General features: G+C 48.5%; 34 non-coding genes and 3 pseudogenes across 34 annotated transcripts; all 37 read left to right on the top strand.

Moving 5' to 3' along the window:
- Window positions 1-301: 301 nt before the first annotated feature.
- Window positions 302-420, top strand: LOC140217811 (5S ribosomal RNA; annotated as a pseudogene).
- Window positions 421-926: 506 nt separating this feature from the next.
- LOC140217548 (5S ribosomal RNA) lies at window positions 927-1,045 on the top strand. The gene has a single exon (XR_011894126.1). It is a non-coding gene; the product is annotated as a 5S ribosomal RNA (ribosomal RNA).
- A 509-nt stretch (window positions 1,046-1,554) lies between these two features.
- Window positions 1,555-1,673, top strand: LOC140217547 (5S ribosomal RNA). Its single transcript, XR_011894125.1, has one exon. It is a non-coding gene; the product is annotated as a 5S ribosomal RNA (ribosomal RNA).
- A 508-nt stretch (window positions 1,674-2,181) lies between these two features.
- On the top strand, window positions 2,182-2,300 carry LOC140217546 (5S ribosomal RNA). Its single transcript, XR_011894124.1, has one exon. It is a non-coding gene; the product is annotated as a 5S ribosomal RNA (ribosomal RNA).
- A 507-nt stretch (window positions 2,301-2,807) lies between these two features.
- LOC140217545 (5S ribosomal RNA) lies at window positions 2,808-2,926 on the top strand. The gene has a single exon (XR_011894123.1). It is a non-coding gene; the product is annotated as a 5S ribosomal RNA (ribosomal RNA).
- Window positions 2,927-3,435: 509 nt separating this feature from the next.
- Window positions 3,436-3,554, top strand: LOC140217544 (5S ribosomal RNA). The gene has a single exon (XR_011894122.1). It is a non-coding gene; the product is annotated as a 5S ribosomal RNA (ribosomal RNA).
- Window positions 3,555-4,062: 508 nt separating this feature from the next.
- Window positions 4,063-4,181, top strand: LOC140217543 (5S ribosomal RNA). The gene has a single exon (XR_011894121.1). It is a non-coding gene; the product is annotated as a 5S ribosomal RNA (ribosomal RNA).
- Window positions 4,182-4,687: 506 nt separating this feature from the next.
- LOC140217741 (5S ribosomal RNA) lies at window positions 4,688-4,806 on the top strand. The gene has a single exon (XR_011894328.1). It is a non-coding gene; the product is annotated as a 5S ribosomal RNA (ribosomal RNA).
- Window positions 4,807-8,481: 3,675 nt separating this feature from the next.
- On the top strand, window positions 8,482-8,600 carry LOC140217542 (5S ribosomal RNA). Its single transcript, XR_011894120.1, has one exon. It is a non-coding gene; the product is annotated as a 5S ribosomal RNA (ribosomal RNA).
- A 509-nt stretch (window positions 8,601-9,109) lies between these two features.
- On the top strand, window positions 9,110-9,228 carry LOC140217796 (5S ribosomal RNA; annotated as a pseudogene).
- A 509-nt stretch (window positions 9,229-9,737) lies between these two features.
- On the top strand, window positions 9,738-9,856 carry LOC140217728 (5S ribosomal RNA). Its single transcript, XR_011894315.1, has one exon. It is a non-coding gene; the product is annotated as a 5S ribosomal RNA (ribosomal RNA).
- A 505-nt stretch (window positions 9,857-10,361) lies between these two features.
- On the top strand, window positions 10,362-10,480 carry LOC140217747 (5S ribosomal RNA; annotated as a pseudogene).
- A 505-nt stretch (window positions 10,481-10,985) lies between these two features.
- On the top strand, window positions 10,986-11,104 carry LOC140217541 (5S ribosomal RNA). Its single transcript, XR_011894119.1, has one exon. It is a non-coding gene; the product is annotated as a 5S ribosomal RNA (ribosomal RNA).
- Window positions 11,105-11,610: 506 nt separating this feature from the next.
- On the top strand, window positions 11,611-11,729 carry LOC140217540 (5S ribosomal RNA). The gene has a single exon (XR_011894118.1). It is a non-coding gene; the product is annotated as a 5S ribosomal RNA (ribosomal RNA).
- Window positions 11,730-12,238: 509 nt separating this feature from the next.
- On the top strand, window positions 12,239-12,357 carry LOC140217709 (5S ribosomal RNA). The gene has a single exon (XR_011894294.1). It is a non-coding gene; the product is annotated as a 5S ribosomal RNA (ribosomal RNA).
- A 505-nt stretch (window positions 12,358-12,862) lies between these two features.
- Window positions 12,863-12,981, top strand: LOC140217539 (5S ribosomal RNA). The gene has a single exon (XR_011894117.1). It is a non-coding gene; the product is annotated as a 5S ribosomal RNA (ribosomal RNA).
- Window positions 12,982-13,490: 509 nt separating this feature from the next.
- Window positions 13,491-13,609, top strand: LOC140217538 (5S ribosomal RNA). The gene has a single exon (XR_011894116.1). It is a non-coding gene; the product is annotated as a 5S ribosomal RNA (ribosomal RNA).
- A 509-nt stretch (window positions 13,610-14,118) lies between these two features.
- LOC140217537 (5S ribosomal RNA) lies at window positions 14,119-14,237 on the top strand. The gene has a single exon (XR_011894115.1). It is a non-coding gene; the product is annotated as a 5S ribosomal RNA (ribosomal RNA).
- A 509-nt stretch (window positions 14,238-14,746) lies between these two features.
- Window positions 14,747-14,865, top strand: LOC140217708 (5S ribosomal RNA). The gene has a single exon (XR_011894293.1). It is a non-coding gene; the product is annotated as a 5S ribosomal RNA (ribosomal RNA).
- A 505-nt stretch (window positions 14,866-15,370) lies between these two features.
- LOC140217536 (5S ribosomal RNA) lies at window positions 15,371-15,489 on the top strand. The gene has a single exon (XR_011894114.1). It is a non-coding gene; the product is annotated as a 5S ribosomal RNA (ribosomal RNA).
- Window positions 15,490-15,998: 509 nt separating this feature from the next.
- Window positions 15,999-16,117, top strand: LOC140217535 (5S ribosomal RNA). The gene has a single exon (XR_011894113.1). It is a non-coding gene; the product is annotated as a 5S ribosomal RNA (ribosomal RNA).
- A 506-nt stretch (window positions 16,118-16,623) lies between these two features.
- LOC140217534 (5S ribosomal RNA) lies at window positions 16,624-16,742 on the top strand. The gene has a single exon (XR_011894112.1). It is a non-coding gene; the product is annotated as a 5S ribosomal RNA (ribosomal RNA).
- Window positions 16,743-17,251: 509 nt separating this feature from the next.
- Window positions 17,252-17,370, top strand: LOC140217707 (5S ribosomal RNA). Its single transcript, XR_011894292.1, has one exon. It is a non-coding gene; the product is annotated as a 5S ribosomal RNA (ribosomal RNA).
- A 505-nt stretch (window positions 17,371-17,875) lies between these two features.
- On the top strand, window positions 17,876-17,994 carry LOC140217533 (5S ribosomal RNA). Its single transcript, XR_011894111.1, has one exon. It is a non-coding gene; the product is annotated as a 5S ribosomal RNA (ribosomal RNA).
- Window positions 17,995-18,503: 509 nt separating this feature from the next.
- Window positions 18,504-18,622, top strand: LOC140217532 (5S ribosomal RNA). Its single transcript, XR_011894110.1, has one exon. It is a non-coding gene; the product is annotated as a 5S ribosomal RNA (ribosomal RNA).
- Window positions 18,623-19,131: 509 nt separating this feature from the next.
- Window positions 19,132-19,250, top strand: LOC140217531 (5S ribosomal RNA). Its single transcript, XR_011894109.1, has one exon. It is a non-coding gene; the product is annotated as a 5S ribosomal RNA (ribosomal RNA).
- A 509-nt stretch (window positions 19,251-19,759) lies between these two features.
- On the top strand, window positions 19,760-19,878 carry LOC140217530 (5S ribosomal RNA). Its single transcript, XR_011894108.1, has one exon. It is a non-coding gene; the product is annotated as a 5S ribosomal RNA (ribosomal RNA).
- A 509-nt stretch (window positions 19,879-20,387) lies between these two features.
- LOC140217529 (5S ribosomal RNA) lies at window positions 20,388-20,506 on the top strand. Its single transcript, XR_011894107.1, has one exon. It is a non-coding gene; the product is annotated as a 5S ribosomal RNA (ribosomal RNA).
- Window positions 20,507-21,012: 506 nt separating this feature from the next.
- LOC140217528 (5S ribosomal RNA) lies at window positions 21,013-21,131 on the top strand. Its single transcript, XR_011894106.1, has one exon. It is a non-coding gene; the product is annotated as a 5S ribosomal RNA (ribosomal RNA).
- A 509-nt stretch (window positions 21,132-21,640) lies between these two features.
- Window positions 21,641-21,759, top strand: LOC140217527 (5S ribosomal RNA). Its single transcript, XR_011894105.1, has one exon. It is a non-coding gene; the product is annotated as a 5S ribosomal RNA (ribosomal RNA).
- A 509-nt stretch (window positions 21,760-22,268) lies between these two features.
- LOC140217727 (5S ribosomal RNA) lies at window positions 22,269-22,387 on the top strand. The gene has a single exon (XR_011894314.1). It is a non-coding gene; the product is annotated as a 5S ribosomal RNA (ribosomal RNA).
- Window positions 22,388-22,892: 505 nt separating this feature from the next.
- Window positions 22,893-23,011, top strand: LOC140217526 (5S ribosomal RNA). The gene has a single exon (XR_011894104.1). It is a non-coding gene; the product is annotated as a 5S ribosomal RNA (ribosomal RNA).
- Window positions 23,012-23,519: 508 nt separating this feature from the next.
- LOC140217525 (5S ribosomal RNA) lies at window positions 23,520-23,638 on the top strand. The gene has a single exon (XR_011894103.1). It is a non-coding gene; the product is annotated as a 5S ribosomal RNA (ribosomal RNA).
- A 509-nt stretch (window positions 23,639-24,147) lies between these two features.
- LOC140217524 (5S ribosomal RNA) lies at window positions 24,148-24,266 on the top strand. The gene has a single exon (XR_011894102.1). It is a non-coding gene; the product is annotated as a 5S ribosomal RNA (ribosomal RNA).
- A 509-nt stretch (window positions 24,267-24,775) lies between these two features.
- LOC140217523 (5S ribosomal RNA) lies at window positions 24,776-24,894 on the top strand. The gene has a single exon (XR_011894101.1). It is a non-coding gene; the product is annotated as a 5S ribosomal RNA (ribosomal RNA).
- Window positions 24,895-25,403: 509 nt separating this feature from the next.
- On the top strand, window positions 25,404-25,522 carry LOC140217522 (5S ribosomal RNA). The gene has a single exon (XR_011894100.1). It is a non-coding gene; the product is annotated as a 5S ribosomal RNA (ribosomal RNA).
- Window positions 25,523-26,028: 506 nt separating this feature from the next.
- LOC140217521 (5S ribosomal RNA) lies at window positions 26,029-26,147 on the top strand. The gene has a single exon (XR_011894099.1). It is a non-coding gene; the product is annotated as a 5S ribosomal RNA (ribosomal RNA).
- The last annotated feature ends 42 nt before the right edge of the window (window positions 26,148-26,189 follow it).

Here is a 26,189-nt window from a genome sequence, read left to right as displayed (position 1 = left end):
TTTAGTCGCACAAACTGCTAACCGTTTACCTATTACACCCGTATCCAGCTCAGTGACAATCAATAACTTGGCGCATTGCTAGCGCCAAACGTGGGCTGCAGCGGACGCAAATCGTTGCTCTCGTCCTCGTGTTTTATTGCCAGCTCGACTCGGCAGCAACTAACCATAACAAACGGAGCAATCCACGTACACGACGTGTGCCTGTACTATCAACGGAAAGACAGTGCCGCGTACGTGCTGTAGCAATACGTTGCGAATGCACATAGCACGATACAGGTGCAGTCGTAAACATAGCATCCCTGCCATCGGCCATACCATGCTGAATACGCCGGTTCTCGTCCGATCCCCGAAGCTAAGCAGCATTGGGCTCGGTCAGTACTTGGGAGCGAGACCACCTGGGAACACCGAGTGCTGATGGCACCCTTCTTTTTGCATTTTTTTTATTGCGTGCTTCTGTGACTTATTTTTTTTTTTACACTCACGTGTGGGTTGTTTTATTTACTGTTACATTCAACTGGCGCAGCCTACTGGTAGAGCCAACGTCGAAGTGCAAAAACAATATGCAAGCCGCTAGGCGATTGTACGCGCAGTGACGGTGGTAACCGGTATAAGTAATGGTGCAAAATTTAGTCGCACAAACTGCTAACCGTTTACCTATTACACCCGTATCCAGCTCAGTGACAATCAATAACTTGGCGCATTGCTAGCGCCAAACGTGGGCTGCAGCGGACGCAAATCGTTGCTCTCGTCCTCGTGTTTTATTGCCAGCTCGACTCGGCAGCAACTAACCATAACAAACGGAGCAATCCACGTACACGACGTGTGCCTGTACTATCAACGGAAAGACAGTGCCGCGTACGTGCTGTAGCAATACGTTGCGAATGCACATAGCACGATACAGGTGCAGTCGTAAACATAGCATCCCTGCCATCGGCCATACCATGCTGAATACGCCGGTTCTCGTCCGATCCCCGAAGCTAAGCAGCATTGGGCTCGGTCAGTACTTGGGAGGGAGACCACCTGGGAACACCGAGTGCTGATGGCACCCTTCTTTTTGCATTTTTTTATTGCGTGCTTCTGTGACTTATTTTTGTTTTTTTTTACACTCACGTGTGGGTTGTTTTATTTACTGTTACATTCAACTGGCGCAGCCTACTGGTAGAGCCAACGTCGAAGTGCAAAAACAATATGCAAGCCGCCAGGCGATTGTACGCGCAGTGACGGTGGTAACCGGTATAAGTAATGGTGCAAAATTTAGTCGCACAAACTGCTAACCGTTTACCTATTACACCCGTATCCAGCTCAGTGACAATCAATAACTTGCCGCATTGCTAGCGCCAAACGTGGGCTGCAGCGGACGCAAATCGTTGCTCTCGTCCTCTTGTTTTATTGCCAGCTCGACTCGGCAGCGACTAACCATAACAAACGGAGCAATCCACGTACACGACGTGTGCCTGTACTATCAACGGAAAGACAGTGCCGCGTACGTGCTGTAGCAATACGTTGCGAATGCACATAGCACGATACAGGTGCAGTCGTAAACATAGCATCCCTGCCATCGGCCATACCATGCTGAATACGCCGGTTCTCGTCCGATCCCCGAAGCTAAGCAGCATTGGGCTCGGTCAGTACTTGGGAGGGAGACCACCTGGGAACACCGAGTGCTGATGGCACCCTTCTTTTTGCATTTTTTTATTGCGTGCTTCTGTGACTTATTTTTTTTTTTTTTACACTCACGTGTGGGTTGTTTTATTTACTGTTACATTCAACTGGCGCAGCCTACTGGTAGAGCCAACGTCGAAGTGCAAAAATAATATGCAAGCCGCCAGGCGATTGTACGCGCAGTGACGGTGGTAACCGGTATAAGTAATGGTGCAAAATTTAGTCGCACACACTGCTAACCGTTTACCTATTACACCCGTATCCAGCTCAGTGACAATCAATAACTTGCCGCATTGCTAGCGCCAAACGTGGGCTGCAGCGGACGCAAATCGTTGCTCTCGTCCTCTTGTTTTATTGCCAGCTCGACTCGGCAGCGACTAACCATAACAAACGGAGCAATCCACGTACACGACGTGTGCCTGTACTATCAACGGAAAGACAGTGCCGCGTACGTGCTGTAGCAATACGTTGCGAATGCACATAGCACGATACAGGTGCAGTCGTAAACATAGCATCCCTGCCATCGGCCATACCATGCTGAATACGCCGGTTCTCGTCCGATCCCCGAAGCTAAGCAGCATTGGGCTCGGTCAGTACTTGGGAGGGAGACCACCTGGGAACACCGAGTGCTGATGGCACCCTTCTTTTTGCATTTTTTTATTGCGTGCTTCTGTGACTTATTTTTTTTTTTTTACACTCACGTGTGGGTTGTTTTATTTACTGTTACATTCAACTGGCGCAGCCTACTGGTAGAGCCAACGTCGAAGTGCAAAAACAATATGCAAGCCGCCAGGCGATTGTACGCGCAGTGACGGTGGTAACCGGTATAAGTAATGGTGCAAAATTTAGTCGCACAAACTGCTAACCGTTTACCTATTACACCCGTATCCAGCTCAGTGACAATCAATAACTTGGCGCATTGCTAGCGCCAAACGTGGGCTGCAGCGGACGCAAATCGTTGCTCTCGTCCTCTTGTTTTATTGCCAGCTCGACTCGGCAGCGACTAACCATAACAAACGGAGCAATCCACGTACACGACGTGTGCCTGTACTATCAACGGAAAGATAGTGCCGCGTACGTGCTGTAGCAATACGTTGCGAATGCACATAGCACGATACAGGTGCAGTCGTAAACATAGCGTCCCTGCCATCGGCCATACCATGCTGAATACGCCGGTTCTCGTCCGATCCCCGAAGCTAAGCAGCATTGGGCTCGGTCAGTACTTGGGAGGGAGACCACCTGGGAACACCGAGTGCTGATGGCACCCTTCTTTTTGCATTTTTTTATTGCGTGCTTCTGTGACTTATTTTTGTTTTTTTTTACACTCACGTGTGGGTTGTTTTATTTACTGTTACATTCAACTGGCGCAGCCTACTGGTAGAGCCAACGTCGAAGTGCAAAAACAATATGCAAGCCGCCAGGCGATTGTACGCGCAGTGACGGTGGTAACCGGTATAAGTAACGGTGCAAAATTTAGTCGCACAAACTGCTAACCGTTTACCTATTACACCCGTATCCAGCTCAGTGACAATCAATAACTTGCCGCATTGCTAGCGCCAAACGTGGGCTGCAGCGGACGCAAATCGTTGCTCTCGTCCTCGTGTTTTATTGCCAGCTCGACTCGGCAGCAACTAACCATAACAAACGGAGCAATCCACGTACACGACGTGTGCCTGTACTATCAACGGAAAGACAGTGCCGCGTACGTGCTGTAGCAATACGTTGCGAATGCACATAGCACGATACAGGTGCAGTCGTAAACGTAGCATCCCTGCCATCGGCCATACCATGCTGAATACGCCGGTTCTCGTCCGATCCCCGAAGCTAAGCAGCATTGGGCTCGGTCAGTACTTGGGAGGGAGACCACCTGGGAACACCGAGTGCTGATGGCACCCTTCTTTTTGCATTTTTTTATTGCGTGCTTCTGTGACTTATTTTTTTTTTTTTTACACTCACGTGTGGGTTGTTTTATTTACTGTTACATTCAACTGGCGCAGCCTACTGGTAGAGCCAACGTCGAAGTGCAAATACAATATGCAAGCCGCCAGGCGATTGTACGCGCAGTGACGGTGGTAACCGGTATAAGTAATGGTGCAAAATTTAGTCGCACAAACTGCTAACCGTTTACCTATTACACCCGTATCCAGCTCAGTGACAATCAATAACTTGCCGCATTGCTAGCGCCAAACGTGGGCTGCAGCGGACGCAAATCGTTGCTCTCGTCCTCTTGTTTTATTGCCAGCTCGACTCGGCAGCGACTAACCATAACAAACGGAGCAATCCACGTACACGACGTGTGCCTGTACTATCAACGGAAAGACAGTGCCGCGTACGTGCTGTAGCAATACGTTGCGAATGCACATAGCACGATACAGGTGCAGTCGTAAACATAGTATCCCTGCCATCGGCCATACCATGCTGAATACGCCGGTTCTCGTCCGATCCCCGAAGCTAAGCAGCATTGGGCTCGGTCAGTACTTGGGAGGGAGACCACCTGGGAACACCGAGTGCTGATGGCACCCTTCTTTTTGCATTTTTTTATTGCGTGCTTCTGTGACTTATTTTTTTTTTTTACACTCACGTGTGGGTTGTTTTATTTACTGTTACATTCAACTGGCGCAGCCTACTGGTAGAGCCAACGTCGAAGTGCAAAAACAATATGCAAGCCGCTAGGCGATTGTACGCGCTGTGACGGTGGTAACCGGTATAAGTAACGGTGCAAAATTTAGTCGCACAAACTGCTAACCGTTTACCTATTACACCCGTATCCAGCTCAGTGACAATCAATAACTTGGCGCATTGCTAGCGCCAAACGTGGGCTGCAGCGGACGCAAATCGTTGCTCTCGTCCTCGTGTTTTATTGCCAGCTCGACTCGGCAGCAACTAACCATAACAAACGGAGCAATCCACGTACACGACGTGTGCCTGTACTATCAACGGAAAGACAGTGCCGCGTACGTGCTGTAGCAATACGTTGCGAATGCACATAGCACGATACAGGTGCAGTCGTAAACATAGCATCCCTGCCATCGGCCATACCATGCTGAATACGCCGGTTCTCGTCCGATTCCCGAAGCTAAGCAGCATTGGGCTCGGTCAGTACTTGGGAGGGAGACCACCTGGGAACACCGAGTGCTGATGGCACCCTTCTTTTTGCATTTTTTTATTGCGTGCTTCTGTGACTTATTTTTGTTTTTTTTTACACTCACGTGTGGGTTGTTTTATTTACTGTTACATTCAACTGGCACAGCCTACTGGTAGAGCCAACGTCGAAGTGCAAAAACAATATGCAAGCCGCCAGGCGATTGTACGCGCAGTGACGGTGGTAACCGGTATAAGTAACGGTGCAAAATTTAGTCGCACAAACTGCTAACCGTTTACCTATTACACCCGTATCCAGCTCAGTGACAATCAATAACTTGCCGCATTGCTAGCGCCAAACGTGGGCTGCAGCGGACGCAAATCGTTGCTCTCGTCCTCGTGTTTTATTGCCAGCTCGACTCGGCAGCAACTAACCATAACAAACGGAGCAATCCACGTACACGACGTGTGCCTGTACTATCAACGGAAAGACAGTGCCGCGTACGTGCTGTAGCAATACGTTGCGAATGCACATAGCACGATACAGGTGCAGTCGTAAACATAGCATCCCTGCCATCGGCCATACCATGCTGAATACGCCGGTTCTCGTCCGATCCCCGAAGCTAAGCAGCATTGGGCTCGGTCAGTATTTATTTATTTATTTATTAGTATTACCCTCAGGGCCAGAGGCATTACAGAGGGGAGTGGAACATAAAAAAAAGACACTATACAGGTTTTTCTGCTAATACAATGTTAGCTGAAACGTGAAGCAACAAAAATTCAAGCAATTGACCGATAACAAATATAATTACATAGTTGGTTAGTTACATTGCAATACATTAGTGTTTAAAACATTATGAAACTGGGAATATTGAACAGTGGACGTGACTGCTCCAGGAAGGTGGTTCCAGTCCTGTGAGGTGCGGGGTACAAATGATTGATAACATGTTTGAGTTAAGCACGACATTATTCCCACCTTTTGTGCATGATCGAAACGAGGGGAAATGTATGATGGAGGAAGAATAAGGTCGTTGTGTAGGGCGGGACTGTAGTATATCTTGTGGAAGAGACATAGGCGGGAAAACTTGCGGCGGCATGCGAGGGACGCAAGCTGTAGGGACTCTTTCATTAAAGTGATACTGGCAGTACGACTGTAGTTTCCTATAATGAAGCGGACAGAGTTATTTTGGACAAGCTCGAGGGCAGAGGTTAATATAGCAGTGCTGGGGTCCCAGATTGAAGAGGCATATTCGAGTTTACTTCGGACTAAAGATTTGTAAAGGAGGAGTTTTAAAGAAACAGGAGCAGATGAAAAATTGCGCCGAAGGTAACCTAACGAGCGGTTTGCATTGCTAATTATTTTGCTAATATGAAGAGACCAGGAAAGAGAGGAAGTTATGTGCACACCCAAGTAGCAATAGGATGTTACGGATTCGAGAGCGGAATTCTCGAGCAAGTAGGAAATGGGGCAAGAAGTTGTACGGGAGATGCGTAATACCTTACATTTTGTAGTGTTGAGTTCCATCAGCCAGACTTTACACCAGTTAGATATACAGTTGATATCGTTTTGAAGGATCGTAACATCATTTTGGTCAATAATTTCTCGGAAGACTACGCAATCGTCGGCGAATAAGTGAATGTTAGAGGTCACGCATTGCGGCAAGTCATTAATATAAATGAGAAACAGGAGAGGGCCGAGCACTGAGCCTTGGGGCACGCCAGAATGAACTGGCTTCAACGGGGAATTATAAGTGTTAGCAGACACGAATTGTGAGCGTCCGGTTAGAAAATATTCGATCCAGGAGAGAAGTTTCCTATCAATGTTCAATTTGCCTAATTTAAAGAGAAGTAAACTGTGGCAAACTTTTTCAAAGGCTTTTGCGAAATCTAGGAAGACACAGTCAGCTATAGAACGACGATCAAGAATTGTATGTAGTTTGTGTGTAAAGGAAGCTAACTGTGTTTCGCAGGAAAGAGATCGGCGGAAACCATGTTGAGCCTTCGAAAAGAACGAGTTGGCATCAAGGAAATTAACAATGTTTGTGTAAAGAACATGTTCGAGGATTTTACACGGGATACTAGTTAGTGAAATCGGGCGATAGTTTAGGGGTGAATTTTTACTTCCAGATTTATGAACTGGAACCACCTTGCCGACTTTCCAGTCGGATGGCAGTGTGGATTCATCAAGTGATTGTTGGAATATTTTGGATAGCATAATACTAGAATATATTTTGGTACTTTTTAAGAATTTCGCATTGATAAGGTCAATTCCTGGGCTTGAGGACACTTTCAATGATTCGATAATTTTTTCGATGCCAAGGGGTTGTATAATTACTGGATCCATTGTTAGAGAGTCAAAACGCTGCACGTTGGGAAGTGTTGTAGACGAGGGTATAACAAAATTACGGCAAAATACATCATTTAATACCACAGAGCAGTCGGCAACTGGAATCGCATCACCAGAAGAGTCGAGTAGCGTGATTTCGCTATTACGGTCGGGGTGAATCGTTCGCCAAAACTTTTTTGGGTCATTACTGAGCATAGCTGGCAGGGTATTTTGTAGGAAATTATTACGAGAACATTTCAGTGCGGAGACATAAGCATTATTCGCTTTCACATATGCATCCCATCGCTGCTCGGAGGGAGAATGCTTGGCAGAGCGATAGAGCCGCTTTTTTTTGTTACAAAGTCGTTTTAAATTCGAGTTATACCAAGGTGCTGTTGTATGCGAAGAAATAGTGCGCATAGGTACGTGCTTGTCGATTAGTTCATGTACTTTTCTTGTAAACATATTCCAGTTAGTTTCGGTAGTACGGCTTTCAAAATCATCTAAGAAAACGTTGAGAAACGTAGACAGTTCGTTATTAATAGCTTCAAAGTTGGCTTTACTGTAATTACGAAGGGACTTTCTGACTCTCTGGTTTATCGGCTGACAATACTTTACTTCAAAACAGAGCGTTAAATGATCGCTAATACCTGGCAGATACGATAAATCAGATACCATATCAGGACAGTTCGTTAGTATAAGGTCAAGCGTATTTGCCGTATTGTGCGATAGCCTGGTAGGTTGGGAGACAAGCTGATAAAGAGAAAATACCGAGCAAAGATTAATAAAGTCAAAGCTTTCTGATGAAAACGGTTTCAAAGCCGGGGGCTCAGTAGACCAGGAAATGTTGGGAAAGTTGAAGTCTCCCAGGAGGGAGACCACCTGGGAACACCGAGTGCTGATGGCACCCTTCTTTTTGCATTTTTTTATTGCGTGCTTCTGTGACTTATTTTTTTTTTTTACACTCACGTGTGGGTTGTTTTATTTACTGTTACATTCAACTGGCGCAGCCTACTGGTAGAGCCAACGTCGAAGGCAAAAACAATATGCAAGCCGCTAGGCGATTGTACGCGCAGTGACGGTGGTAACCGGTATAAGTAATGGTGCAAAATTTAGTCGCACAAACTGCTAACCGTTTACCTATTACACCCGTATCCAGCTCAGTGACAATCAATAACTTGGCGCATTGCTAGCGCCAAACGTGGGCTGCAGCGGACGCAAATCGTTGCTCTCGTCCTCGTGTTTTATTGCCAGCTCGACTCGGCAGCAACTAACCATAACAAACGGAGCAATCCACGTACACGACGTGTGCCTGTACTATCAACGGAAAGACAGTGCCGCGTACGTGCTGTAGCAATACGTTGCGAATGCACATAGCACGATACAGGTGCAGTCGTAAACATAGCATCCCTGCCATCGGCCATACCATGCTGAATACGCCGGTTCTCGTCCGATCCCCGAAGCTAAGCAGCATTGGGCTCGGTCAGTACTTGGGAGGGAGACCACCTGGGAACACCGAGTGCTGATGGCACCCTTCTTTTTGCATTTTTTTATTGCGTGCTTCTGTGACTTATTTTTGTTTTTTTTTACACTCACGTGTGGGCTGTTTTATTTACTGTTACATTCAACTGCCGCAGCCTACTGGTAGAGCCAACGTCGAAGTGCAAAAACAATATGCAAGCCGCCAGGCGATTGTACGCGCAGTGACGGTGGTAACCGGTATAAGTAATGGTGCAAAATTTAGTCGCACAAACTGCTAACCGTTTACCTATTACACCCGTATCCAGCTCAGTGACAATCAATAACTTGCCGCATTGCTAGCGCCAAACGTGGGCTGCAGCGGACGCAAATCGTTGCTCTCGTCCTCTTGTTTTATTGCCAGCTCGACTCGGCAGCGACTAACCATAACAAACGGAGCAATCCACGTACACGACGTGTGCCTGTACTATCAACGGAAAGACAGTGCCGCGTACGTGCTGTAGCAATACGTTGCGAATGCACATAGCACGATACAGGTGCAGTCGTAAACATAGCATCCCTGCCATCGGCCATACCATGCTGAATACGCCGGTTCTCGTCCGATCCCCGAAGCTAAGCAGCATTGGGCTCGGTCAGTACTTGGGAGGGAGACCACCTGGGAACACAGAGTGCTGATGGCACCCTTCTTTTTGCATTTTTTTATTGCGTGCTTCTGTGACTTATTTTTGTTTTTTTTTACACTCACGTGTGGGTTGTTTTATTTACTGTTACATTCAACTGGCGCAGCCTACTGGTAGAGCCAACGTCGAAGTGCAAAAACAATATGCAAGCCGCCAGGCGATTGTACGCGCAGTGACGGTGGTAACCGGTATAAGTAACGGTGCAAAATTTAGTCGCACAAACTGCTAACCGTTTACCTATTACACCCGTATCCAGCTCAGTGACAATCAATAACTTGCCGCATTGCTAGCGCCAAACGTGGGCTGCAGCGGACGCAAATCGTTGCTCTCGTCCTCTTGTTTTATTGCCAGCTCGACTCGGCAGCGACTAACCATAACAAACGGAGCAATCCACGTACACGACGTGTGCCTGTACTATCAACGGAAAGACAGTGCCGCGTACGTGCTGTAGCAATACGTTGCGAATGCACATAGCACGATACAGGTGCAGTCGTAAACATAGCATCCCTGCCATCGGCCATACCATGCTGAATACGCCGGTTCTCGTCCGATCCCCGAAGCTAAGCAGCATTGGGCTCGGTCAGTACTTGGGAGGAAGACCACCTGGGAACACCGAGTGCTGATGGCACCCTTGTTTTTGCATTTTTTTATTGCGTGCTTCTGTGACTTATTTTTTTTTTTACACTCACGTGTGGGTTGTTTTATTTACTGTTACATTCAACTGGCGCAGCCTACTGGTAGAGCCAACGTCGAAGTGCAAAAACAAAATGCAAGCCGCTAGGCGATTGTACGCGCAGTGACGGTGGTAACCGGTATAAGTAATGGTGCAAAATTTAGTCGCACAAACTGCTAACCGTTTACCTATTACACCCGTATCCAGCTCAGTGACAATCAATAACTTGGCGCATTGCTAGCGCCAAACGTGGGCTGCAGCGGACGCAAATCGTTGCTCTCGTCCTCGTGTTTTATTGCCAGCTCGACTCGGCAGCAACTAACCATAACAAACGGAGCAATCCACGTACACGACGTGTGCCTGTACTATCAACGGAAAGACAGTGCCGCGTACGTGCTGTAGCAATACGTTGCGAATGCACATAGCACGATACAGGTGCAGTCGTAAACATAGCATCCATGCCATCGGCCATACCATGCTGAATACGCCGGTTCTCGTCCGATCCCCGAAGCTAAGCAGCATTGGTCTCGGTCAGTACTTGGGAGGGAGACCACCTGGGAACACCGAGTGCTGATGGCACCCTTCTTTTTGCATTTTTTTATTGCGTGCTTCTGTGACTTATTTTTTTTTTTACACTCACGTGTGGGTTGTTTTATTTACTGTTACATTCAACTGGCGCAGCCTACTGGTAGAGCCAACGTCGAAGTGCAAAAACAATATGCAAGCCGCTAGGCGATTGTACGCGCAGTGACGGTGGTAACCGGTATAAGTAATGGTGCAAAATTTAGTCGCACAAACTGCTAACCGTTTACCTATTACACCCGTATCCAGCTCAGTGACAATCAATAACTTGGCGCATTGCTAGCGCCAAACGTGGGCTGCAGCGGACGCAAATCGTTGCTCTCGTCCTCGTGTTTTATTGCCAGCTCGACTCGGCAGCAACTAACCATAACAAACGGAGCAATCCACGTACACGACGTGTGCCTGTACTATCAACGGAAAGACAGTGCCGCGTACGTGCTGTAGCAATACGTTGCGAATGCACATAGCACGATACAGGTGCAGTCGTAAACATAGCATCCCTGCCATCGGCCATACCATGCTGAATACGCCGGTTCTCGTCCGATCCCCGAAGCTAAGCAGCATTGGGCTCGGTCAGTACTTGGGAGGGAGACCACCTGGGAACACCGAGTGCTGATGGCACCCTTCTTTTTGCATTTTTTTATTGCGTGCTTCTGTGACTTATTTTTTTTTTTTACACTCACGTGTGGGTTGTTTTATTTACTGTTACATTCAACTGGCGCAGCCTACTGGTAGAGCCAACGTCGAAGTGCAAAAACAATATGCAAGCCGCTAGGCGATTGTACGCGCAGTGACGGTGGTAACCGGTATAAGTAATGGTGCAAAATTTAGTCGCACAAACTGCTAACCGTTTACCTATTACACCCGTATCCAGCTCAGTGACAATCAATAACTTGGCGCATTGCTAGCGCCAAACGTGGGCTGCAGCGGACGCAAATCGTTGCTCTCGTCCTCGTGTTTTATTGCCAGCTCGACTCGGCAGCAACTAACCATAACAAACGGAGCAATCCACGTACACGACGTGTGCCTGTACTATCAACGGAAAGACAGTGCCGCGTACGTGCTGTAGCAATACGTTGCGAATGCACATAGCACGATACAGGTGCAGTCGTAAACATAGCATCCCTGCCATCGGCCATACCATGCTGAATACGCCGGTTCTCGTCCGATCCCCGAAGCTAAGCAGCATTGGGCTCGGTCAGTACTTGGGAGGGAGACCACCTGGGAACACCGAGTGCTGATGGCACCCTTCTTTTTGCATTTTTTTATTGCGTGCTTCTGTGACTTATTTTTGTTTTTTTTTACACTCACGTGTGGGTTGTTTTATTTACTGTTACATTCAACTGGCGCAGCCTACTGGTAGAGCCAACGTCGAAGTGCAAAAACAATATGCAAGCCGCCAGGCGATTGTACGCGCAGTGACGGTGGTAACCGGTATAAGTAATGGTGCAAAATTTAGTCGCACAAACTGCTAACCGTTTACCTATTACACCCGTATCCAGCTCAGTGACAATCAATAACTTGGCGCATTGCTAGCGCCAAACGTGGGCTGCAGCGGACGCAAATCGTTGCTCTCGTCCTCGTGTTTTATTGCCAGCTCGACTCGGCAGCAACTAACCATAACAAACGGAGCAATCCACGTACACGACGTGTGCCTGTACTATCAACGGAAAGACAGTGCCGCGTACGTGCTGTAGCAATACGTTGCGAATGCACATAGCACGATACAGGTGCAGTCGTAAATATAGCATCCCTGCCATCGGCAATACCATGCTGAATACGCCGGTTCTCGTCCGATCCCCGAAGCTAAGCAGCATTGGGCTCGGTCAGTACTTGGGAGGGAGACCACCTGGGAACACCGAGTGCTGATGGCACCCTTCTTTTTGCATTTTTTTATTGCGTGCTTCTGTGACTTATTTTTTTTTTTACACTCACGTGTGGGTTGTTTTATTTACTGTTACATTCAACTGGCGCAGCCTACTGGTAGAGCCAACGTCGAAGTGCAAAAACAATATGCAAGCCGCTAGGCGATTGTACGCGCAGTGACGGTGGTAACCGGTATAAGTAATGGTGCAAAATTTAGTCGCACAAACTGCTAACCGTTTACCTATTACACCCGTATCCAGCTCAGTGACAATCAATAACTTGGCGCATTGCTAGCGCCAAACGTGGGCTGCAGCGGACGCAAATCGTTGCTCTCGTCCTCGTGTTTTATTGCCAGCTCGACTCGGCAGCAACTAACCATAACAAACGGAGCAATCCACGTACACGACGTGTGCCTGTACTATCAACGGAAAGACAGTGCCGCGTACGTGCTGTAGCAATACGTTGCGAATGCACATAGCACGATACAGGTGCAGTCGTAAACATAGCATCCCTGCCATCGGCCATACCATGCTGAATACGCCGGTTCTCGTCCGATCCCCGAAGCTAAGCAGCATTGGGCTCGGTCAGTACTTGGGAGGGAGACCACCTGGGAACACCGAGTGCTGATGGCACCCTTCTTTTTGCATTTTTTTATTGCGTGCTTCTGTGACTTATTTTTGTTTTTTTTTACACTCACGTGTGGGTTGTTTTATTTACTGTTACATTCAACTGGCGCAGCCTACTGGTAGAGCCAACGTCGAAGTGCAAAAACAATATGCAAGCCGCCAGGCGATTGTACGCGCAGTGATGGTGGTAACCGGTATAAGTAATGGTGCAAAATTTAGTCGCACAAACTGCTAACCGTTTACCTATTACACCCGTATCCAGCTCAGTGACAATCAATAACTTGCCGCATTGCTAGCGCCAAACGTGGGCTGCAGCGGACGCAAATCGTTGCTCTCGTCCTCTTGTTTTATTGCCAGCTCGACTCGGCAGCGACTAACCATAACAAACGGAGCAATCCACGTACACGACGTGTGCCTGTACTATCAACGGAAAGACAGTGCCGCGTACGTGCTGTAGCAATACGTTGCGAATGCACATAGCACGATACAGGTGCAGTCGTAAACATAGCATCCCTGCCATCGGCCATACCATGCTGAATACGCCGGTTCTCGTCCGATCCCCGAAGCTAAGCAGCATTGGGCTCGGTCAGTACTTGGGAGGGAGACCACCTGGGAACACCGAGTGCTGATGGCACCCTTCTTTTTGCATTTTTTTATTGCGTGCTTCTGTGACTTATTTTTGTTTTTTTTTACACTCACGTGTGGGTTGTTTTATTTACTGTTACATTCAACTGGCGCAGCCTACTGGTAGAGCCAACGTCGAAGTGCAAAAACAATATGCAAGCCGCCAGGCGATTGTACGCGCAGTGACGGTGGTAACCGGTATAAGTAACGGTGCAAAATTTAGTCGCACAAACTGCTAACCGTTTACCTATTACACCCGTATCCAGCTCAGTGACAATCAATAACTTGCCGCATTGCTAGCGCCAAACGTGGGCTGCAGCGGACGCAAATCGTTGCTCTCGTCCTCTTGTTTTATTGCCAGCTCGACTCGGCAGCGACTAACCATAACAAACGGAGCAATCCACGTACACGACGTGTGCCTGTACTATCAACGGAAAGACAGTGCCGCGTACGTGCTGTAGCAATACGTTGCGAATGCACATAGCACGATACAGGTGCAGTCGTAAACATAGCATCCCTGCCATCGGCCATACCATGCTGAATACGCCGGTTCTCGTCCGATCCCCGAAGCTAAGCAGCATTGGGCTCGGTCAGTACTTGGGAGGGAGACCACCTGGGAACACCGAGTGCTGATGGCACCCTTCTTTTTGCATTTTTTTATTGCGTGCTTCTGTGACTTATTTTTGTTTTTTTTTACACTCACGTGTGGGTTGTTTTATTTACTGTTACATTCAACTGGCGCAGCCTACTGGTAGAGCCAACGTCGAAGTGCAAAAACAATATGCAAGCCGCCAGGCGATTGTACGCGCAGTGACGGTGGTAACCGGTATAAGTAATGGTGCAAAATTTAGTCGCACAAACTGCTAACCGTTTACCTATTACACCCGTATCCAGCTCAGTGACAATCAATAACTTGGCGCATTGCTAGCGCCAAACGTGGGCTGCAGCGGACGCAAATCGTTGCTCTCGTCCTCGTGTTTTATTGCCAGCTCGACTCGGCAGCAACTAACCATAACAAACGGAGCAATCCACGTACACGACGTGTGCCTGTACTATCAACGGAAAGACAGTGCCGCGTACGTGCTGTAGCAATACGTTGCGAATGCACATAGCACGATACAGGTGCAGTCGTAAATATAGCATCCCTGCCATCGGCAATACCATGCTGAATACGCCGGTTCTCGTCCGATCCCCGAAGCTAAGCAGCATTGGGCTCGGTCAGTACTTGGGAGGGAGACCACCTGGGAACACCGAGTGCTGATGGCACCCTTCTTTTTGCATTTTTTTATTGCGTGCTTCTGTGACTTATTTTTTTTTTTACACTCACGTGTGGGTTGTTTTATTTACTGTTACATTCAACTGGCGCAGCCTACTGGTAGAGCCAACGTCGAAGTGCAAAAACAATATGCAAGCCGCTAGGCGATTGTACGCGCAGTGACGGTGGTAACCGGTATAAGTAATGGTGCAAAATTTAGTCGCACAAACTGCTAACCGTTTACCTATTACACCCGTATCCAGCTCAGTGACAATCAATAACTTGGCGCATTGCTAGCGCCAAACGTGGGCTGCAGCGGACGCAAATCGTTGCTCTCGTCCTCGTGTTTTATTGCCAGCTCGACTCGGCAGCAACTAACCATAACAAACGGAGCAATCCACGTACACGACGTGTGCCTGTACTATCAACGGAAAGACAGTGCCGCGTACGTGCTGTAGCAATACGTTGCGAATGCACATAGCACGATACAGGTGCAGTCGTAAACATAGCATCCCTGCCATCGGCCATACCATGCTGAATACGCCGGTTCTCGTCCGATCCCCGAAGCTAAGCAGCATTGGGCTCGGTCAGTACTTGGGAGGGAGACCACCTGGGAACACCGAGTGCTGATGGCACCCTTCTTTTTGCATTTTTTTATTGCGTGCTTCTGTGACTTATTTTTGTTTTTTTTTACACTCACGTGTGGGTTGTTTTATTTACTGTTACATTCAACTGGCGCAGCCTACTGGTAGAGCCAACGTCGAAGTGCAAAAACAATATGCAAGCCGCTAGGCGATTGTACGCGCAGTGACGGTGGTAACCGGTATAAGTAATGGTGCAAAATTTAGTCGCACAAACTGCTAACCGTTTACCTATTACACCCGTATCCAGCTCAGTGACAATCAATAACTTGGCGCATTGCTAGCGCCAAACGTGGGCTGCAGCGGACGCAAATCGTTGCTCTCGTCCTCGTGTTTTATTGCCAGCTCGACTCGGCAGCAACTAACCATAACAAACGGAGCAATCCACGTACACGACGTGTGCCTGTACTATCAACGGAAAGACAGTGCCGCGTACGTGCTGTAGCAATACGTTGCGAATGCACATAGCACGATACAGGTGCAGTCGTAAACATAGCATCCCTGCCATCGGCCATACCATGCTGAATACGCCGGTTCTCGTCCGATCCCCGAAGCTAAGCAGCATTGGGCTCGGTCAGTACTTGGGAGGGAGACCACCTGGGAACACCGAGTGCTGATGGCACCCTTCTTTTTGCATTTTTTTATTGCGTGCTTCTGTGACTTATTTTTTTTTTTTACACTCACGTGTGGGTTGTTTTATTTACTGTTACATTCAACTGGCGCAGCCTACTGGTAGAGCCAACGTCGAAGTGCAAAAACAATATGCAAGCCGCTAGGCGATTGTACGCGCAGTGACGGTGGTAACCGGTATAAGTAATGGTGCAAAATTTAGTCGCACAAACTGCTAACCGTTTACCTATTACACCCGTATCCAGCTCAGTGACAATCAATAACTTGGCGCATTGCTAGCGCCAAACGTGGGCTGCAGCGGACGCAAATCGTTGCTCTCGTCCTCGTGTTTTATTGCCAGCTCGACTCGGCAGCAACTAACCATAACAAACGGAGCAATCCACGTACACGACGTGTGCCTGTACTATCAACGGAAAGACAGTGCCGCGTACGTGCTGTAGCAATACGTTGCGAATGCACATAGCACGATACAGGTGCAGTCGTAAACATAGCATCCCTGCCATCGGCCATACCATGCTGAATACGCCGGTTCTCGTCCGATCCCCGAAGCTAAGCAGCATTGGGCTCGGTCAGTACTTGGGAGGGAGACCACCTGGGAACACCGAGTGCTGATGGCACCCTTCTTTTTGCATTTTTTTATTGCGTGCTTCTGTGACTTATTTTTGTTTTTTTTTACACTCACGTGTGGGTTGTTTTATTTACTGTTACATTCAACTGGCGCAGCCTACTGGTAGAGCCAACGTCGAAGTGCAAAAACAATATGCAAGCCGCCAGGCGATTGTACGCGCAGTGACGGTGGTAACCGGTATAAGTAATGGTGCAAAATTTAGTCGCACAAACTGCTAACCGTTTACCTATTACACCCGTATCCAGCTCAGTGACAATCAATAACTTGGCGCATTGCTAGCGCCAAACGTGGGCTGCAGCGGACGCAAATCGTTGCTCTCGTCCTCGTGTTTTATTGCCAGCTCGACTCGGCAGCAACTAACCATAACAAACGGAGCAATCCACGTACACGACGTGTGCCTGTACTATCAACGGAAAGACAGTGCCGCGTACGTGCTGTAGCAATACGTTGCGAATGCACATAGCACGATACAGGTGCAGTCGTAAATATAGCATCCCTGCCATCGGCAATACCATGCTGAATACGCCGGTTCTCGTCCGATCCCCGAAGCTAAGCAGCATTGGGCTCGGTCAGTACTTGGGAGGGAGACCACCTGGGAACACCGAGTGCTGATGGCACCCTTCTTTTTGCATTTTTTTATTGCGTGCTTCTGTGACTTATTTTTTTTTTTACACTCACGTGTGGGTTGTTTTATTTACTGTTACATTCAACTGGCGCAGCCTACTGGTAGAGCCAACGTCGAAGTGCAAAAACAATATGCAAGCCGCTAGGCGATTGTACGCGCAGTGACGGTGGTAACCGGTATAAGTAATGGTGCAAAATTTAGTCGCACAAACTGCTAACCGTTTACCTATTACACCCGTATCCAGCTCAGTGACAATCAATAACTTGGCGCATTGCTAGCGCCAAACGTGGGCTGCAGCGGACGCAAATCGTTGCTCTCGTCCTCGTGTTTTATTGCCAGCTCGACTCGGCAGCAACTAACCATAACAAACGGAGCAATCCACGTACACGACGTGTGCCTGTACTATCAACGGAAAGACAGTGCCGCGTACGTGCTGTAGCAATACGTTGCGAATGCACATAGCACGATACAGGTGCAGTCGTAAACATAGCATCCCTGCCATCGGCCATACCATGCTGAATACGCCGGTTCTCGTCCGATCCCCGAAGCTAAGCAGCATTGGGCTCGGTCAGTACTTGGGAGGGAGACCACCTGGGAACACCGAGTGCTGATGGCACCCTTCTTTTTGCATTTTTTTATTGCGTGCTTCTGTGACTTATTTTTGTTTTTTTTTACACTCACGTGTGGGTTGTTTTATTTACTGTTACATTCAACTGGCGCAGCCTACTGGTAGAGCCAACGTCGAAGTGCAAAAACAATATGCAAGCCGCCAGGCGATTGTACGCGCAGTGATGGTGGTAACCGGTATAAGTAATGGTGCAAAATTTAGTCGCACAAACTGCTAACCGTTTACCTATTACACCCGTATCCAGCTCAGTGACAATCAATAACTTGCCGCATTGCTAGCGCCAAACGTGGGCTGCAGCGGACGCAAATCGTTGCTCTCGTCCTCTTGTTTTATTGCCAGCTCGACTCGGCAGCGACTAACCATAACAAACGGAGCAATCCACGTACACGACGTGTGCCTGTACTATCAACGGAAAGACAGTGCCGCGTACGTGCTGTAGCAATACGTTGCGAATGCACATAGCACGATACAGGTGCAGTCGTAAACATAGCATCCCTGCCATCGGCCATACCATGCTGAATACGCCGGTTCTCGTCCGATCCCCGAAGCTAAGCAGCATTGGGCTCGGTCAGTACTTGGGAGGGAGACCACCTGGGAACACCGAGTGCTGATGGCACCCTTCTTTTTGCATTTTTTTATTGCGTGCTTCTGTGACTTATTTTTGTTTTTTTTTACACTCACGTGTGGGTTGTTTTATTTACTGTTACATTCAACTGGCGCAGCCTACTGGTAGAGCCAACGTCGAAGTGCAAAAACAATATGCAAGCCGCCAGGCGATTGTACGCGCAGTGACGGTGGTAACCGGTATAAGTAACGGTGCAAAATTTAGTCGCACAAACTGCTAACCGTTTACCTATTACACCCGTATCCAGCTCAGTGACAATCAATAACTTGCCGCATTGCTAGCGCCAAACGTGGGCTGCAGCGGACGCAAATCGTTGCTCTCGTCCTCTTGTTTTATTGCCAGCTCGACTCGGCAGCGACTAACCATAACAAACGGAGCAATCCACGTACACGACGTGTGCCTGTACTATCAACGGAAAGACAGTGCCGCGTACGTGCTGTAGCAATACGTTGCGAATGCACATAGCACGATACAGGTGCAGTCGTAAACATAGCATCCCTGCCATCGGCCATACCATGCTGAATACGCCGGTTCTCGTCCGATCCCCGAAGCTAAGCAGCATTGGGCTCGGTCAGTACTTGGGAGGGAGACCACCTGGGAACACCGAGTGCTGATGGCACCCTTCTTTTTGCATTTTTTTATTGCGTGCTTCTGTGACTTATTTTTGTTTTTTTTTACACTCACGTGTGGGTTGTTTTATTTACTGTTACATTCAACTGGCACAGCCTACTGGTAGAGCCAACGTCGAAGTGCAAAAACAATATGCAAGCCGCTAGGCGATTGTACGCGCAGTGACGGTGGTAACCGGTATAAGTAATGGTGCAAAATTTAGTCGCACAAACTGCTAACCGTTTACCTATTACACCCGTATCCAGCTCAGTGACAATCAATAACTTGGCGCATTGCTAGCGCCAAACGTGGGCTGCAGCGGACGCAAATCGTTGCTCTCGTCCTCGTGTTTTATTGCCAGCTCGACTCGGCAGCAACTAACCATAACAAACGGAGCAATCCACGTACACGACGTGTGCCTGTACTATCAACGGAAAGACAGTGCCGCGTACGTGCTGTAGCAATACGTTGCGAATGCACATAGCACGATACAGGTGCAGTCGTAAACATAGCATCCCTGCCATCGGCCATACCATGCTGAATACGCCGGTTCTCGTCCGATCCCCGAAGCTAAGCAGCATTGGGCTCGGTCAGTACTTGGGAGGGAGACCACCTGGGAACACCGAGTGCTGATGGCACCCTTCTTTTTGCATTTTTTTATTGCGTGCTTCTGTGACTTATTTTTGTTTTTTTTTACACTCACGTGTGGGTTGTTTTATTTACTGTTACATTCAACTGGCACAGCCTACTGGTAGAGCCAACGTCGAAGTGCAAAAACAATATGCAAGCCGCCAGGCGATTGTACGCGCAGTGACGGTGGTAACCGGTATAAGTAACGGTGCAAAATTTAGTCGCACAAACTGCTAACCGTTTACCTATTACACCCGTATCCAGCTCAGTGACAATCAATAACTTGCCGCATTGCTAGCGCCAAACGTGGGCTGCAGCGGACGCAAATCGTTGCTCTCGTCCTCGTGTTTTATTGCCAGCTCGACTCGGCAGCAACTAACCATAACAAACGGAGCAATCCACGTACACGACGTGTGCCTGTACTATCAACGGAAAGACAGTGCCGCGTACGTGCTGTAGCAATACGTTGCGAATGCACATAGCACGATACAGGTGCAGTCGTAAACATAGCATCCCTGCCATCGGCCATACCATGCTGAATACGCCGGTTCTCGTCCGATCCCCGAAGCTAAGCAGCATTGGGCTCGGTCAGTACTTGGGAGGGAGACCACCTGGGAACACCGAGTGCTGATGGCACCCTTCTTTTTGCATTTTTTTATTGCGTGCTTCTGTGACTTATTTTTTTTTTTTACACTCACGTGTGGGTTGTTTTATTTACTGTTACATTCAACTGGCGCAGCCTACTGGTAGAGCCAACGTCGAAGTGCAAAAACAATATGCAAGCCGCTAGGCGATTGTACGCGCAGTGACGGTGGTAACCGGTATAAGTAATGGTGCAAAATTTAGTCGCACAAACTGCTAACCGTTTACCTATTACACCCGTATCCAGCTCAGTGACAATCAATAACTTGGCGCATTGCTAGCGCCAAACGTGGGCTGCAGCGGACGCAAATCGTTGCTCTCGTCCTCGTGTTTTATTGCCAGCTCGACTCGGCAGCAACTAACCATAACAAACGGAGCAATCCACGTACACGACGTGTGCCTGTACTATCAACGGAAAGACAGTGCCGCGTACGTGCTGTAGCAATACGTTGCGAATGCACATAGCACGATACAGGTGCAGTCGTAAACATAGCATCCCTGCCATCGGCCATACCATGCTGAATACGCCGGTTCTCGTCCGATCCCCGAAGCTAAGCAGCATTGGGCTCGGTCAGTACTTGGGAGGGAGACCACCTGGGAACACCGAGTGCTGATGGCACCCTTCTTTTTGCATTTTTTTATTGCGTGCTTCTGTGACTTATTTTTTTTTTTTTTTACACTCACGTGTGGGCTGTTTTATTTACTGTTACATTCAACTGGCGCAGCCTACTGGTAGAGCCAACGTCGAAGTGCAAAAACAATATGCAAGCCGCCAGGCGATTGTACGCGCAGTGACGGTGGTAACCGGTATAAGTAATGGTGCAAAATTTAGTCGCACAAACTGCTAACCGTTTACCTATTACACCCGTATCCAGCTCAGTGACAATCAATAACTTGCCGCATTGCTAGCGCCAAACGTGGGCTGCAGCGGACGCAAATCGTTGCTCTCGTCCTCTTGTTTTATTGCCAGCTCGACTCGGCAGCGACTAACCATAACAAACGGAGCAATCCACGTACACGACGTGTGCCTGTACTATCAACGGAAAGACAGTGCCGCGTACGTGCTGTAGCAATACGTTGCGAATGCACATAGCACGATACAGGTGCAGTCGTAAACATAGCATCCCTGCCATCGGCCATACCATGCTGAATACGCCGGTTCTCGTCCGATCCCCGAAGCTAAGCAGCATTGGGCTCGGTCAGTACTTGGGAGGGAGACCACCTGGGAACACCGAGTGCTGATGGCACCCTTCCTTTTGCATTTTTTTATTGCGTGCTTCTGTGACTTATTTTTGTTTTTTTTTACACTCACGTGTGGGTTGTTTTATTTACTGTTACATTCAACTGGCGCAGCCTACTGGTAGAGCCAACGTCGAAGTGCAAAAACAATATGCAAGCCGCCAGGCGATTGTACGCGCAGTGACGGTGGTAACCGGTATAAGTAACGGTGCAAAATTTAGTCGCACAAACTGCTAACCGTTTACCTATTACACCCGTATCCAGCTCAGTGACAATCAATAACTTGCCGCATTGCTAGCGCCAAACGTGGGCTGCAGCGGACGCAAATCGTTGCTCTCGTCCTCTTGTTTTATTGCCAGCTCGACTCGGCAGCGACTAACCATAACAAACGGAGCAATCCACGTACACGACGTGTGCCTGTACTATCAACGGAAAGACAGTGCCGCGTACGTGCTGTAGCAATACGTTGCGAATGCACATAGCACGATACAGGTGCAGTCGTAAACATAGCATCCCTGCCATCGGCCATACCATGCTGAATACGCCGGTTCTCGTCCGATCCCCGAAGCTAAGCAGCATTGGGCTCGGTCAGTACTTGGGAGGAAGACCACCTGGGAACACCGAGTGCTGATGGCACCCTTGTTTTTGCATTTTTTTATTGCGTGCTTCTGTGACTTATTTTTTTTTTTACACTCACGTGTGGGTTGTTTTATTTACTGTTACGTTCAACTGGCGCAGCCTACTGGTAGAGCCAACGTCGAAGTGCAAAAACAATATGCAAGCCGCCAGGCGATTGTACGCGCAGTGACGGTGGTAACCGGTATAAGTAACGGTGCAAAATTTAGTCGCACAAACTGCTAACCGTTTACCTATTACACCCGTATCCAGCTCAGTGACAATCAATAACTTGCCGCATTGCTAGCGCCAAACGTGGGCTGCAGCGGACGCAAATCGTTGCTCTCGTCCTCTTGTTTTATTGCCAGCTCGACTCGGCAGCGACTAACCATAACAAACGGAGCAATCCACGTACACGACGTGTGCCTGTACTATCAACGGAAAGACAGTGCCGCGTACGTGCTGTAGCAATACGTTGCGAATGCACATAGCACGATACAGGTGCAGTCGTAAACATAGCATCCCTGCCATCGGCCATACCATGCTGAATACGCCGGTTCTCGTCCGATCCCCGAAGCTAAGCAGCATTGGGCTCGGTCAGTACTTGGGAGGGAGACCACCTGGGAACACCGAGTGCTGATGGCACCCTTCTTTTTGCATTTTTTTATTGCGTGCTTCTGTGACTTATTTTTTTTTTTTTTACACTCACGCGTGGGTTGTTTTATTTACTGTTACATTCAACTGGCGCAGCCTACTGGTAGAGCCAACGTCGAAGTGCAAAAACAATATGCAAGCCGCCAGGCGATTGTACGCGCAGTGACGGTGGTAACCGGTATAAGTAACGGTGCAAAATTTAGTCGCACAAACTGCTAACCGTTTACCTATTACACCCGTATCCAGCTCAGTGACAATCAATAACTTGCCGCATTGCTAGCGCCAAACGTGGGCTGCAGCGGACGCAAATCGTTGCTCTCGTCCTCTTGTTTTATTGCCAGCTCGACTCGGCAGCGACTAACCATAACAAACGGAGCAATCCACGTACACGACGTGTGCCTGTACTATCAACGGAAAGACAGTGCCGCGTACGTGCTGTAGCAATACGTTGCGAATGCACATAGCACGATACAGGTGCAGTCGTAAACATAGCATCCCTGCCATCGGCCATACCATGCTGAATACGCCGGTTCTCGTCCGATCCCCGAAGCTAAGCAGCATTGGGCTCGGTCAGTACTTGGGAGGGAGACCACCTGGGAACACCGAGTGCTGATGGCACCCTTCTTTTTGCATTTTTTTATTGCGTGCTTCTGTGACTTATTTTTGTTTTTTTTTACACTCACGTGTGGGTTGTTTTATTTACTGTTACATTCAACTGGCGCAGCCTACTGGTAGAGCCAACGTCGAAGTGCAAAAACAATATGCAAGCCGCCAGGCGATTGTACGCGCAGTGACGGTGGTAACCGGTATAAGTAACGGTGCAAAATTTAGTCGCACAAACTGCTAACCGTTTACCTATTACACCCGTATCCAGCTCAGTGACAATCAATAACTTGCCGCATTGCTAGCGCCAAACGTGGGCTGCAGCGGACGCAAATCGTTGCTCTCGTCCTCTTGTTTTATTGCCAGCTCGACTCGGCAGCGACTAACCATAACAAACGGAGCAATCCACGTACACGACGTGTGCCTGTACTATCAACGGAAAGACAGTGCCGCGTACGTGCTGTAGCAATACGTTGCGAATGCACATAGCACGATACAGGTGCAGTCGTAAACATAGCATCCCTGCCATCGGCCATACCATGCTGAATACGCCGGTTCTCGTCCGATCCCCGAAGCTAAGCAGCATTGGGCTCGGTCAGTACTTGGGAGGGAGACCACCTGGGAACACCGAGTGCTGATGGCACCCTTCTTTTTGCATTTTTTTATTGCGTGCTTCTGTGACTTATTTTTGTTTTTTTTTACACTCACGTGTGGGTTGTTTTATTTACTGTTACATTCAACTGGCACAGCCTACTGGTAGAGCCAACGTCGAAGTGCAAAAACAATATGCAAGCCGCTAGGCGATTGTACGCGCAGTGACGGTGGTAACCGGTATAAGTAATGGTGCAAAATTTAGTCGCACAAACTGCTAACCGTTTACCTATTACACCCGTATCCAGCTCAGTGACAATCAATAACTTGGCGCATTGCTAGCGCCAAACGTGGGCTGCAGCGGACGCAAATCGTTGCTCTCGTCCTCGTGTTTTATTGCCAGCTCGACTCGGCAGCAACTAACCATAACAAACGGAGCAATCCACGTACACGACGTGTGCCTGTACTATCAACGGAAAGACAGTGCCGCGTACGTGCTGTAGCAATACGTTGCGAATGCACATAGCACGATACAGGTGCAGTCGTAAACATAGCATCCCTGCCATCGGCCATACCATGCTGAATACGCCGGTTCTCGTCCGATCCCCGAAGCTAAGCAGCATTGGGCTCGGTCAGTACTTGGGAGGGAGACCACCTGGGAACACCGAGTGCTGATGGCACCCTTCTTTTTGCATTTTTTTATTGCGTGCTTCTGTGACTTATTTTTGTTTTTTTTTACACTCACGTGTGGGTTGTTTTATTTACTGTTACATTCAACTGGCACAGCCTACTGGTAGAGCCAACGTCGAAGTGCAAAAACAATATGCAAGCCGCCAGGCGATTGTACGCGCAGTGACGGTGGTAACCGGTATAAGTAACGGTGCAAAATTTAGTCGCACAAACTGCTAACCGTTTACCTATTACACCCGTATCCAGCTCAGTGACAATCAATAACTTGCCGCATTGCTAGCGCCAAACGTGGGCTGCAGCGGACGCAAATCGTTGCTCTCGTCCTCGTGTTTTATTGCCAGCTCGACTCGGCAGCAACTAACCATAACAAACGGAGCAATCCACGTACACGACGTGTGCCTGTACTATCAACGGAAAGACAGTGCCGCGTACGTGCTGTAGCAATACGTTGCGAATGCACATAGCACGATACAGGTGCAGTCGTAAACATAGCATCCCTGCCATCGGCCATACCATGCTGAATACGCCGGTTCTCGTCCGATCCCCGAAGCTAAGCAGCATTGGGCTCGGTCAGTACTTGGGAGGGAGACCACCTGGGAACACCGAGTGCTGATGGCACCCTTCTTTTTGCATTTTTTTATTGCGTGCTTCTGTGACTTATTTTTTTTTTTTACACTCACGTGTGGGTTGTTTTATTTACTGTTACATTCAACTGGCGCAGCCTACTGGTAGAGCCAACGTCGAAGTGCAAAAACAATATGCAAGCCGCTAGGCGATTGTACGCGCAGTGACGGTGGTAACCGGTATAAGTAATGGTGCAAAATTTAGTCGCACAAACTGCTAACCGTTTACCTATTACACCCGTATCCAGCTCAGTGACAATCAATAACTTGGCGCATTGCTAGCGCCAAACGTGGGCTGCAGCGGACGCAAATCGTTGCTCTCGTCCTCGTGTTTTATTGCCAGCTCGACTCGGCAGCAACTAACCATAACAAACGGAGCAATCCACGTACACGACGTGTGCCTGTACTATCAACGGAAAGACAGTGCCGCGTACGTGCTGTAGCAATACGTTGCGAATGCACATAGCACGATACAGGTGCAGTCGTAAACATAGCATCCCTGCCATCGGCCATACCATGCTGAATACGCCGGTTCTCGTCCGATCCCCGAAGCTAAGCAGCATTGGGCTCGGTCAGTACTTGGGAGGGAGACCACCTGGGAACACCGAGTGCTGATGGCACCCTTCTTTTTGCATTTTTTTATTGCGTGCTTCTGTGACTTA

The sequence above is a fragment of the Dermacentor andersoni genome, chromosome 4 (assembly GCF_023375885.2).
Source record: "Dermacentor andersoni chromosome 4, qqDerAnde1_hic_scaffold, whole genome shotgun sequence".
NCBI classification, from domain to species: domain Eukaryota; kingdom Metazoa; phylum Arthropoda; class Arachnida; order Ixodida; family Ixodidae; genus Dermacentor; species Dermacentor andersoni.
The sequence above is the reverse complement of the archived record's forward strand: the minus strand, read 5'-3'. Positions and strand labels throughout refer to the sequence as shown.